Genomic DNA, 12,666 nt, shown 5'->3' on the forward strand with positions numbered 1-12,666 from the left:
CAATTTGTTTTAAAATTTTGTTCCAGCCAATCTGAACTCTCAAAGGATGGAATGAATACCTTATTTGGATTTTTACATAAATCCACAAGAAGTGAGGATTCCAAAATTCCACAGATTTTTGTGGGGAGGGAAGTATAGCAGAGACTGAGGATAGGTGGAGGATTTCATGATGACATGTAATGTGCTATCTGCCAAGCTCCATGACTGGTGTCTCGGCATTCCAGTGAGGTCAGTTAATCAGATCTTGGTATGACAACCTCCATTTTAACTTGGCATTGACAATAAATGGAGTAATGTCCAGTATAGTCGTTTTTCCTCTAATCCTACAAAAGCTGATGTCAAAATGCGCAAAGAGTTATCAGTCAAAGTCTAAACCATGTCATCTATGGTCAACATGTGGAAATGGGGCAAGATGCTATGTAAAAAGTTGGGGAACAACTTATCTTGTAGCTACCCATCCTCAACAAAGCACAACTCAAAGAACTACGGAAGAATGTTCAGTACAAAGAAGTTCTGAAGTAATAAATACTCCAGAAGCAAGCAGAATTCACACTGCTAAGCAAATGGAGGTCTATATTACTAGCATGTTTCCACTGTGGATGATTTGTGTTTTCAGTAGCTCAAGAGTACTGGCGTTCTCCTGAAAATGTTATGTGAATGTTAACCCCAATATGCATTAAAACTTATATTTTGTTCTGATAGGTTTTCTACAGACAACACATAAGAACTGTTTCAGAGTAGCAGCCGTGTTAGTCTGTATTCACAAAAAGAAAAGGAATACTTGTGGCACCTTAGAGACTAACAAATTTATTTGAGCATAAGCTTTTGTGAGCTACAGCTCATAAGAGCTGCCACTTCAGAGGCACTGCTGAACAGTCTTGGGCAGGGCGAAGAACCCTAGACTGTCCTTGTAATGTTCAGAAACAACTGAACCAACATAAAAGCTTTTAGTCATTATTTTATTTATCTAGATTTCAGATAAAACCCACTCCTGCTAATGGCTGTAGGTGCCCTAACAAAACCTTCACAATATGATAAACACAATGAAATCCTAATAGCCAGCCAGACACCTCCTTTTCACTACTGCCTCTTAGTGGCAAGCATGTTTTCTGCCCTTTCTAAAAACTCTATAAAGCAAACATATTTTGCACATGTAACTTTGAATTCTTTGCACACACCAACTCAACAACATATTATTAGGACAATCCAGCATGGGGAAGCTGTTCGTGGCAACCTAGAAGTCAGTTGGGTCACACAAAGAATTCCTGCTGTCACCAGGCTGCACAACATATAAATGGTTAGTTGTTAGAAAAAAAATGAGTAAGTGTCATGTCCAGGAGGAATGCCACTCCAGCATGCTTGAGTGCCAGCTGGAAAATAAATAAATTCTCTCTGTCTTTTATTACAAAGATTTTGTTGTAAACTCTCCGAGATTCCATCTCTGTGGAGTCTTTCAGAAACTGTCATTCCACTCCTGGAACTGTTTGGGGGAGCTTATCTGAGAGATCACCTCTGAAAAAGCTTGCTTTTGTGGTGATTCTCTGTTTGTGCACCCGCAGCCAAAGACTAAAGTATAAATGAAGGTGCTGAAGCCATGAAAGCAAAGATTTTAAATTTCATTTCATACTGGCCCAACACAGAGGAAAAATATATCACCGTCTGGTCTGCCTGCTGAATCCCCAATTTGAGATACATCCATTTAGTTCAGATATAATCTTCACTGTTGTGGAAGCTACCATTCCATACGCTCAGGGTCAAATCCTAATTCCACCTTCAGATCTACAAAAGGCCACAGTCAGCAGAACTGGAGAGTTTCTACAGTGCAGAGGAAGGGTGTGTGTGGGTGTACATATAAAACTGTGTAAGTGTGCACATATACTATATGCAAAACACTATGTTAGAGGAATATTATGGCTGCAAAGTCAAGGACTCATGTTAGGAAATGCCAGAATTAAGGTTGCCTGTGCAATCTTAATTCAGCCCCCTTGTGTGAATGCATTATGACAAGTCTTTGTAATTACATGATCACATACTATTTTTTCCCATAGGACCTGTGTCTCATGCAGTGCACACGAAAGACCTGCTCTAGAGATGAATCAGGGGTGTATAATGAAGATGACTGTTGTCTGTAGGATACTTACCTCATTTGTTCCAGAAGTTGGAAGGTGTGTAGTGAATGAGGCAGGGGATTACAGGAACAAAATGGAGGGTCGCATGGATAAGGCAGTTGAATGCTGATTTGGGGAAGTGGATTCTACTCCTGCCTCTGCCACAGAGATCCTCTGTGATGCCTGGCAAGTCATTTAATCCAAACTTTTCAGAGGTGGTCACTAATGATGAGTTCCTCAGTTTCTGGGTGCCAGACTTGAGATCCCGTGGTCTGATTTGCAGAAATCTGGGGCACTCACAACTGCATCTTAAGTCAATGGAAGCTGGGCTTTGAACATATGAAGTGCTATATAATACGAAATGCTTTGAAAAATAAGGTCCTAAGTATCTCAAATTGGACCCCAAATTAGTGGTTACTTCTGACATAAATCCCTCTGTGCCTCAATTTCCAATCTGTAAAATGGATACAATAATGCCCGCCCCTTCCCCCATCTCAGGGTTGTTGTTAGGATAAATTGTTTATGAAACACTCTCATGCTACAGTGCTGAGCCCCATCAAAACCCATGAGGAAATCAGAAGAAAATAAAATATTGAACAGCTGTCATTAATTGAGCACAATCCATTCTGTGCACTGAACAAGACAGGAGTCCTGTGGAAAAAACAGTGCACAAGGGGGCCAAATTAAGGTTGCACAAAAAACCTTCATTCTGGCATTTCCTAACTTTTCAGTGCTTGACTTTGCAACCTTAACATTCTTTGAATGTAACTTTGTGTATAAAGTTGTAAAGTTTTTTAAAACCAAAACTGACACTCAGAAATGTCAATTTCAATTCAACACTCAGAGCCAGGGAGCCTGCCAGCTCTGGGTAGCCCTGGCTGGAGCTGTGGCTCTCCAGGCTGCTAGACTCCTTGCTTGAACCCCACGGTCAGGGACTTCCATGGATTCCAGACTACTGTGCCTACAGGCTGCCCACTTGTGGGGTAGGACCCAGACCTATGGGCCCTGGAAGCCAGTCCTAGGACTTCCAAGCTCCCAGCACTGCAGCAAGGACCCTGCAAGCCCTGAGAGCCATGGCTTGAGCACTCAAAGCCCCAGGAGCCTCCCTGCTACAGACCAGAGAAACCAACAGCCTAGAGTCACAGCTCAAACCAATATGACCCAGGCTGCTTCTGTGGAGTGAGCAGATCTGACAGCCCCATGACTCCCTGCCACACAGCCTAGCAACACTGGGAGTTTCAGCTGCAGTGGAGGTTCCTAGGGCAGCTGCCACAGAGCAGGGAACCTGCCAGAATCATGGCACCTGAAACAGAGAGGTTCACCATGGAAACCTGCCTGGGTTTCAACTAAAGTTTTGTCAAATCTCTAATAGATTAGACTAAACATTTCGCTTCAGCAAACTGACATCTCATTAGTCTGAAAATTTCTCACCAACTCTACCCAGCCAGTCCCAATCTCCACTCCTCAGGCCTCTCATTCCAGTCTCAGTCTCCTTGCCCAGCAAGTCTTAGACTCCCCCTCTGGACTTCCCATCCCAATTTCCTCACTGCTCCAAGTCCCAGTCTCTTTGCCTAACCATTCTCAGTTCCCACCTCACCAGCTCCTTGTCCAACTAGTCCCAGTCTAATCCCCCACCAGTTCCTAATCAGATCTATTTCCCCCCACCACTTTAGCCTCCAATCACCTTCCCTGTCCCCGACCTCTTTGTCTGTTCCCACTATGTCCCTATTTCCCTCCCCAGGCTCCCATTGATAATCTCATTACTCCACCCCCTTGTCCCAGTCTCTTGGTCAAGCCAGTTCCAGGCTTCCCAAACACCCCAACTTCCAGTCCCAATTTCTCTCTTCCCCACCCATCAGTCTCCAGTTGCAGTCCCTTCCCTCCTCCCCCAGGGTCCTTGTCCCAGTCTCCTCTCCTCCTCCCCTTAGGTTCAGATCTTGTCCCCCCCTGCAGTCCAATTGGGCAGCTTTTTCTTCCATGCTGCCTGGGGCCCAACAGGCTCTCAGTTCAGGTGTCTGGACCCAAACTCAGCATGATGCACAGCAGCCCAGAGCTGTGATTGCAGGGAAATCCTTCTCAGTCCCAGGCTGGAGCATGCCCAATGCAGACAGAATCTTCAGGGAATTTAGCTGCTAAAATCTAAGAAACCTCTACTGAATATGTGCTAACTGCAATTTTTCACAGGCTCATAACTTTTCCAATTTTGGACAAATGTTCATGAGGACATGAGAAGGCTCAACCCTGCCACCAGTGCACCCTCCCTAACAAACTTCAAAGCCCTGCACCAAAGCTTGGAGGTGCTAGAACTTCTCAGTGAAGTGGCTGTAAAAATTTTGTTAACACCGGCAAAAAAAAAACCAAAAAACAAAAAACAAAAGCATTTCCCCCTAATCTTGTTCTTAAAAACAGTAACTATTTTAGCTGAAACTTTGTGGACAGAAAAAAAAATTCAGCCTGAGGCAAACACCTACCACAGACAACTTCAGGCCAAGCGGTTAAAGTTTGGCAAAAAAGCTATGAGAAACTGAAAACTGGCTCTTATAATGCTATATAATAAGTAATATAATGTAATAAAAAGAATAATAATAATATAAAAAGTGTCAGGAAACCTTAACTATAGGTGTCGCTAAAGCTCCGCCTATAATAAGAATTTATAGCTGTTAACCTGTCTCAAATGACTTCATTGTCAACTGTATTATATGTGAGCAATAAACACCTATTCATATGTTCTATTTCAAATCAATTGTGCCAAGATTATAATTCCCTGGGAACCACTGAGTCACCAGCAAAAGTCCATTGTAAATGGCATTGTTGTATATTAAGTGATTTCCTATAATTTTTTCCCCAGATGCAGGCCATTCACTAAATCAGATTTAAACAGCTTTTCATCACAAAATTAAATGCCTTTGGGCAATTTTAAAATGTCTGCCAGAATGACTAATTACATAACAGATTAAAAAGAACAAAAGTTAAATCTGATTTTAAATCTATTTAGGTGTGTCTCACTGAAATATAAAATAAAATAAAAACTGAAAAAAAACAGCAGTTACAAATGTTGATTTTAAATATTTTTAATTCAGTGCATCTCCTCCATCTCTTTCTAACCTGCTCTACAGTGTACTGATTGAAAAGATATTTGAAATATTAAAATTTGTGAGATGGTTGGCAGTTGAGAAAGTATAAGAAACAAGAACTAAAATAAACACACAGTACAAGGATATAAAAATTAAATGGCAGGTCAACCTCACTGCTTTTGTCCTTTTGTGTCCTGCTCTATACCCTGATCAGTCTGTCTCTTCTGTCATCTTTGCTTCCAAGCCACCTCTGATTTTTCCCATCCACCTGCTCACTTCTGCCAACACTTTAGAGACACATATGTAATAGCAAAAAATTAAATATATCAGAAGCAGGAAGCCTGCTAAACAACCAGTGGGCCACTGGACAATCGAGATGCTAAAGGAGCACTCAAGGACAATAAGGCCACTGCAGAGAAACTAAATGAATTATTTGCATCCGTCTTCATGGTTGAGGATGTGAGGGAGATTCCTAAACCAGAGCCATTCTTTTTAGGTGACAAATCTGAGGAACTGTTCCCGATTGAAATGTCATTAGAGGGTTTTGGAACAAATTGATAAACTAAACTGTAATAACTATTCACCCAAGAGTTCTGGAGGAACTCAAATGTGAAACTGCAGGACTACTAACTGTAGTCTGTAAACTATCATTTAAATCAGCTTCTGTACCAAATGACTGAAGGATAGGTAATGTGACGTCAATTTTTAAAAAGAGCTCCAGAGTTGATTCTGGCAATTACAGGCTGGTAAGCCTAATTTCACGACTGGGCAAACTGGTTGAAATGCTAGTAAAGAACAAAACAGACACATAGATGAACATCATTTGTTGGGGAATAGTTAACATGGTTTTTGTAAAGGGAAATGATGCCTCACCAATCTACTAGAATTCTTTGAGGGGGTCAACAACCATGTGGACAAGGAGGACACAGTGGATATAGTGTATTTAGATTTTCAGAAAGCCTTCAACAAGGTTCCTCACCAAAGGCTATTAAGCAAAGTAAGTAGTCATGGGATAAGAGGGAAGGTCCTCTCATGGATTGGTAACTGGTTAAAACATAGGAAACAAAGGGTAGGAATAAATGGTCAGTTTTCAGAATGGAGAGAAGTAAATAGTGGTGTCCCCCTGGGGTCTGTATTGGGCCCAGTCCTATTCAATATATTCATAAAAGATCTGGGAAAAGGGGTAAACAGTGAGGTGGCAAATTTGCAGATGATACAAAACTACTCAAGATAGTTAAGACAAAGTCAGACTGCGAAAAGCTATAGAAGGATCTCTCAAAATTGGGTGACTGGGCAACAAATTTAATGTTGATAAATGCAAAGTAAGGCACACTGGAAAACATAATCCCATCTATACATATAAAATGATGGGGTCTAAATTAGCTGTTACCACTCAAGAAAGAGATCTTGAAGTCATTGTGGATAGTTCTCTGAAAACATCCACTCAATGTGCAGCAGCAGTCAAAAAAGCAAACAGAACGTTGGTAATCATTAAGAAAGGGGTAGATAATAAAACAGAAAATATCATACTGCCTCTAAATAAATCCATGGTACGCCCACATCTTGAATACTGCATGCAGATGTGGTCGCCCTGTCTCAAAAAAGATGTATTGGAATTGGTTCAGAAAAGGTCAACAAAAATGATTAGAGATATGGAGCGTCTGCCATCTGAGGAGAGATTAATAAGACTGGAACTATTCAGTTTGGAAAAAGATAACTAAGGGGCACATGATAGAGGGCTACACAATTATGACTGGTGTTGAGAAAGTAAATAAGGAGGTGTTATTTACTCCTCATGACACAAGAACTGGGGTCACCAAATGAAATTAATAAGCAGCATGTTTAAAACAAACAAAAGGAAGTATTTTTTCACACAGTGCATAGTCAACCTGTGGAACTCCTTGCCAGACGATGTTGTGCAGGCCAAGACTATAACAGGGTTCAAAAAAGAACTAGATAAGTTCATGGAGGATAGGTCCATCAATGGCTATTAGCCAGGGTGGGCAGGAATGATGTCCCTCGCCTCTGTTTGCCAGAAGCTGGGAATTGGTGACAGGGGATGGATCACTTGATGACTACCTGTTCTGTTCATTCCCTCCGGGCATTGGCCACTGTCGAACCACAGAATCCTGGGCTAGACGGACCTTTGGTCTGACCCAGTATAGCCGTTCTTATGTACTCTCACACTACACTAATGCATGTTATAATTTTATATTTGCAAATCAAAACACAAACAATATAAAGGACAATGAAATTGTATTTTCCAAAACATAATTAACCTGATTCTTCACTGTCTTCCATATTTCATAGTTATTTACAATTGTATCAAGTGTTTCTGAAATGCTACCACTGTAATTTATTGCTGTTCTTCACCCAGCTGGAACTGGTGTAAGTGACGATGAAAGGTGTGTAAGGCACTGCAGAATTAGGCCAAATATACTTTTAAAAGTTTTAGTTTAAAATCTACAAAGATGATGAGATGTAAGCCCAATATTCTAAGAGCAATGTGTTCTATATTGGCTTTGCTGACCTCATTCTGCCTTAAGAAATCCAGCCTATATTAATCTCTTTGATTTAAGAAGAGTATTACTACAATAATTTTCCCTCCAAAAACAACGCCACTTAATTAAACCTATTAACATTAACCTCTTAATTCCAAATTTACTTTGTATAATTGGGGAATGGAGTCAGAGAGAAAGGGGAGTCCTTAAGCAACTGGAAATTGAGGAAGAGCTGAGCAGGTGGAGTGTGAAGTGGAGAGGAGATGACAGTGGAAGAGGAACTAGGGAAGGGCAAATGGAAGTTGTCAACAAGAAACAGCTTGCTAACTGGTAGGAACAAAGAGAGAGGAGTTACTCTCTGGCCAAATTTTTGGCCAAAAAAAATTTCAAAGGACTGCTACAGATATTTCCATCTCAGCTGGTTCCAACACATGGGGTTAAGCTGTTTTACTGCTTTCTGTAGTGACTCACCCACAGAAACTAGCTAATACATCAAATAAGTTTCTGTGGGTGACAATTATCCAATTCCTGATTACTCTGATGCGTGTGACACACTAAATCAGGACAGGGGCTGAATGGAATCCAACTCCCATTCCAGTGAGAGACTTGTAGGCTACAACACAGCCCCTCCGTGGTCACTACTCCAGCACCGATACTGGAACAGCAGTCACCCTGGCAAGCACTAGTGCCACTAGATTTGCATAGTCGTTGATCCCATACTTCCTTCCCACCTTGTTCCCAAACCTCCCTCCCTTTGTGTTGGCTTGTTAAAAACACTGCACAAGTCCCAACTCCATTTTCTGTAACAACTGCACTCTCGTCACAATCACAGTTCAGGGCTCAAGCAGTACAGAGCATACCTTATAACAGTAGTCTGTACCATGGGTTATTTTTATCCTATAGATCCCATCACACAGTCCTTTCTCAGGCAAAATGCCTATGAACTACAGAAGATCCTATGTAAGTGAACCCCTTCTTTTGTTCTTGATCCCCCATTTAACTTAAACACTAGGAAAAGGGAAGAAAATTATCTCATTGCCATGCTTCATATATACTATCTTTGATCACTTCAGAATGTTCCATCAATGAAATTGCTACATTTGCTTCCTCTTTTCTGGTGTACCATCTATTTGTTTACCTTATTTTGGGTAATTAATATCCTTGAAACACTGACCTATTCCTGTTCCCTCTTCCATTTTTATAAAGAGTATCAACAGCACATATAATAGCTGTGGAAACCACACTTTTTAGGTACTGTGATACAGCATGTCCAGAAGGCAGCAGGAGAGTGATATAGGAGAGATATGTAAGTCCCAGGATGAGGAGAAGCCTTATTCCCTGTAGAGGGAAGAAAGATTTCTATAGATTAATTAAACGCACGTGAAGCCAATTAGAGCACCTGAAGCTAGTCACCTGATAAAAAACCTCTGCTTCAATCAGCCAGGGAAGGAGTTGGAGCAGAGTGCAGTTTGGAGAAGTGCCGTGGCTGGCTAGAAGACTAAGACCCTAGGTAAAGAGACACCTGGCTTGTACAGAGAGAGAGGGCAGGAAGCCCCATAAGCTGAAGAGCAGGAGAGGGAAGTAGCCCAAGGGAAGGAAGCACTAGCTCAAGTGGTTTACCACTATCCCTAGGGCCCCTGGGCTGGGACCTGGAGTAGGGGATGGGCCCGGGTCCCTCCCTCTCCACTACCCTTCTCTGGGTTACTAGTGGGACAGTAGATACCCTAGTTCAGGGGCAGGGAACTGCACCCTAACCCCCCCCGCCCACCCCCCGCAGAAGAGGAAGCACGAGATCCATCATAATAGTACTGGCAATTTGCCACAGTACTGAGACACAAACTGGATGCTATAAGCACACTCGAGAGTGATTTTATGCTATGTCATAAAGTGACACAGACATGACACTGTGGGTACCTTAAAAACAACTTTGAAACTTTCTGAGAGACTTGATTTTGCTTTCAACAATCTGCTTCATAAAGCAGTCAAAATGGCAGCTTCCTATTTGATTCTTTATTATAGTCTGAAACTTGCACTATTTTACTGATTTACCAATCTTTAAAATTAGATGTAGCTGTTAGAGTGATCTATATTAATTGATCTTGCCTATTTATATGCTAATTATTATCAGGGAACTTTAAAAAAATCCAAGCTTTTCAAAGTAGCAGGCGTTCTCAATCAATAAAGCATTCTTCCAGAAAGAGGAAGATTAAAAATCAATCCCAGAGGGAATAAATCCTATTTTCGGAAATATAAAGGTATTTATCAACATACAGAATCTCTCAAATATGACAGTGATCAAATACGGAAAAAATTCCTTTTCTATTTAGCTGTGATTTCCTGTTACAGTGCATATAGCTCTCCATAATAGTGGCAGGAAAAAAGAAGGCCCAGTCCCAAAAAAAAAAGGTGATTTCCCCCCTTCCCATAACTGCCATGCACCACAATGTAGCTACCAGGATTTAGCTTCACCAGGCTTCTGCATAATTCCAGTACTGGAACTGTCAACACATGAAGTAGCAGATTCTGGACTTCAGCCATCTCTTCACTTAGGAAGGAAGAGAACCAGTTAACAGCAATGATGCACCAGTTCCAGCAAACAGTGAAGCAGATCCAAGAGAAACTTCAGAAGTTCCAAGTGAGTCAAAGGAGGAACACCACAAGAGCAACTTAACAAGCAACACAGAATCATACTCAAAGAACCCACTGTGAAAAGCAAGCTCCTTTTGCTCTAGTGAAGCAACGACCACCTAAGGAGGTGACTTTGTGGTCATCATCAGTCACCTCCCTTAAAATGATCAAGACATCTCACTTCAGTCCATTAGGTCAGAGGAGCTTTCTATTCACTCAGGCCGGAGTTCCTGAAGAGTTATGGGGAAGGCAGTCCTGTTCCAAAGAACTTTCAGTAGTGGCTTTAGCAGTAATTAAAAAAGAACCTACATTAGCTGCACTAAAAACTGAAAACAAAAGTGCTAGATTTAAAAAAAAAAATCAAATTTGAACAACGTCAGAAGAGTAGAAGGAAAGAAGAGTTGAATAAAACAGAACATGCTGGAGAAGAGAGAGGGCTGAAAGAATGAAGAAAAAGCATGGCAGAATATTCTTGATAAAAATTTCTAATGACTGTCTCTTCCTTCAAACCACAGACTATTCAAATGCAGGTTAAAGCATAGCCAAAAAGCACCAGTGCCTATGTACCAAAAAGTTATGTCTAATTGGGATAAAATAATGACAAAAATATATAAACAGAATGACAAGTGGTCAATGAAGTTGACTGATATAACATACTGTTACATATTTGGCACAAAAATAATGAACACAAGGCCAAAGAAGCATGAAGGTTAACTAGACCAAGGAGACTTTATCTTACAGTTTAAGTGGACTCAAAAATGTGCTTATATTATGGAGAAGATATTCAAAATGCCAAACAGCTTGTGCATACAGTTTCTGTAACTTTGGGCATACAAATCACATGCAGAGTTTTTGCCCCTATCACTTCCCCACACAAACAGTAATAGCTCAGAATCTCTTGCACTGCACTACATTTATTCATAGATATTAAGGTCAGAAGGGACCATTATGATCATCTAGTCTGACCTCCTGCACAACGCAGGCCACAGAATCTCACCCACCCACTCCTGCGAAAAACCACCCACTCCTGCAAAAAACCAAACCTCCTTATTTAAAAGTACACAGTGTACCTGTACAGTGCATTTAAAAAAAATGCATGCACACTGACTCAGTGTCAATGTATAAGAAGTTTCTTAGCTCACCAAAACAAAGACTTCTACAACTTCTCACTCATCTCCGCTCCACGCAGAAAAAATCCCATGAAATAGACATTCCTTGTTACGTGCCCAAAAGATCAACATCTCTAGTTCAGTCAGAGCAGAGGACAAAGCTCATTCCAGACTTGAGGCCTTTCACACTGAACCCTCAGCCAAGAGGCAGGCACATCTAAAGATTCTGAGCCAGATCCTCAACTGGTATAAAATGACAGTTTCCATTAAGTCAGTAATAATTTACTTCAGCTGAGGATCTGGTTCTTTAAACCACCCTCTGACTGGTTACAGTAGGACAGCAACAGTCTCTAAAGTAAACAGGACTCGAACCATACAGGGCTTTATGGATCAATATTCCATGAATGGTACAAAGAAATTGAATCAGGATAGTGTAGGCTCTGGAACAAAGATAATTATATAAGCTCCCTACAGAGGCATCACTAAGTAAGCTTCAAAGTGAATTTTGCACATGTAAGTCATACAATTTGTGTGCATAAGCTGTAATAGAGAGAAAACTGCATAAAGAACAGTTACTTACACGAAAGTAACTGTGGTTCGTGGAGATACCGTTAGGGTGGATTCCAGTATAGACATGCATGCACTTCATGCACGTGAAATTGGATATTTTTGAATTGCAGTGTCTGTCAGGTTTGCACACAAGCCCTGTGGTTCCCCATGCTCTTGTCTAAGGGCATAAAAGGTGAAGCGGTTCCCTTGCTAGCTGGAGAGTCTGAAAAATAAGGATGAAGGCAGGTTGCGGGATACATACTAACTCCCAACATCTGGGAGAACCACTCTTCCTTCTTTGAGTATGTGTCATATGTACCAGTCACTGCAGTGGGGATTCACAGTACCCTTCTGAACGTGGGATGAGGAGTATCAGCTGCATCAGTCAAAGAGAGATTATAGTACTGCTCTCCCAGCTAGGGAAGATGCCAAATCCACTGTATAATGCAAATGTTAGTGGCACATTTCTGAAGCAGTCAGAGGATGTTGCTTGAGCTCTGGTACAGCAAGCCTTGATGTTCAGTGGGAGAGGTACACCAGCCAACTTGTAACAAGACACACATCGTGATGAGATGGTCTGATCTTCAGAACTCCCAGTTATAGTCAGAAATACTGGAGAGAACCTGAACAGTTTGGTTCTGTCAATAAGGTAAAGTAAGGCTCCACAAACGTCCAGTGTACGTAACTTCTCTCCTAA

General features: G+C 41.3%; 1 protein-coding gene across 12 annotated transcripts in view; it reads right to left on the reverse strand.

Annotated features, from left to right (window-relative positions):
• ANAPC10 (anaphase promoting complex subunit 10) overlaps positions 1 to 12,666 on the reverse strand; it is a 248,243-nt gene that overhangs the window by 176,431 nt on the left and 59,146 nt on the right. The window lies entirely within an intron of this gene.

This window comes from Chelonia mydas, chromosome 4 (assembly GCF_015237465.2).
Source record: "Chelonia mydas isolate rCheMyd1 chromosome 4, rCheMyd1.pri.v2, whole genome shotgun sequence".
NCBI lineage: Eukaryota > Metazoa > Chordata > Testudines > Cheloniidae > Chelonia > Chelonia mydas.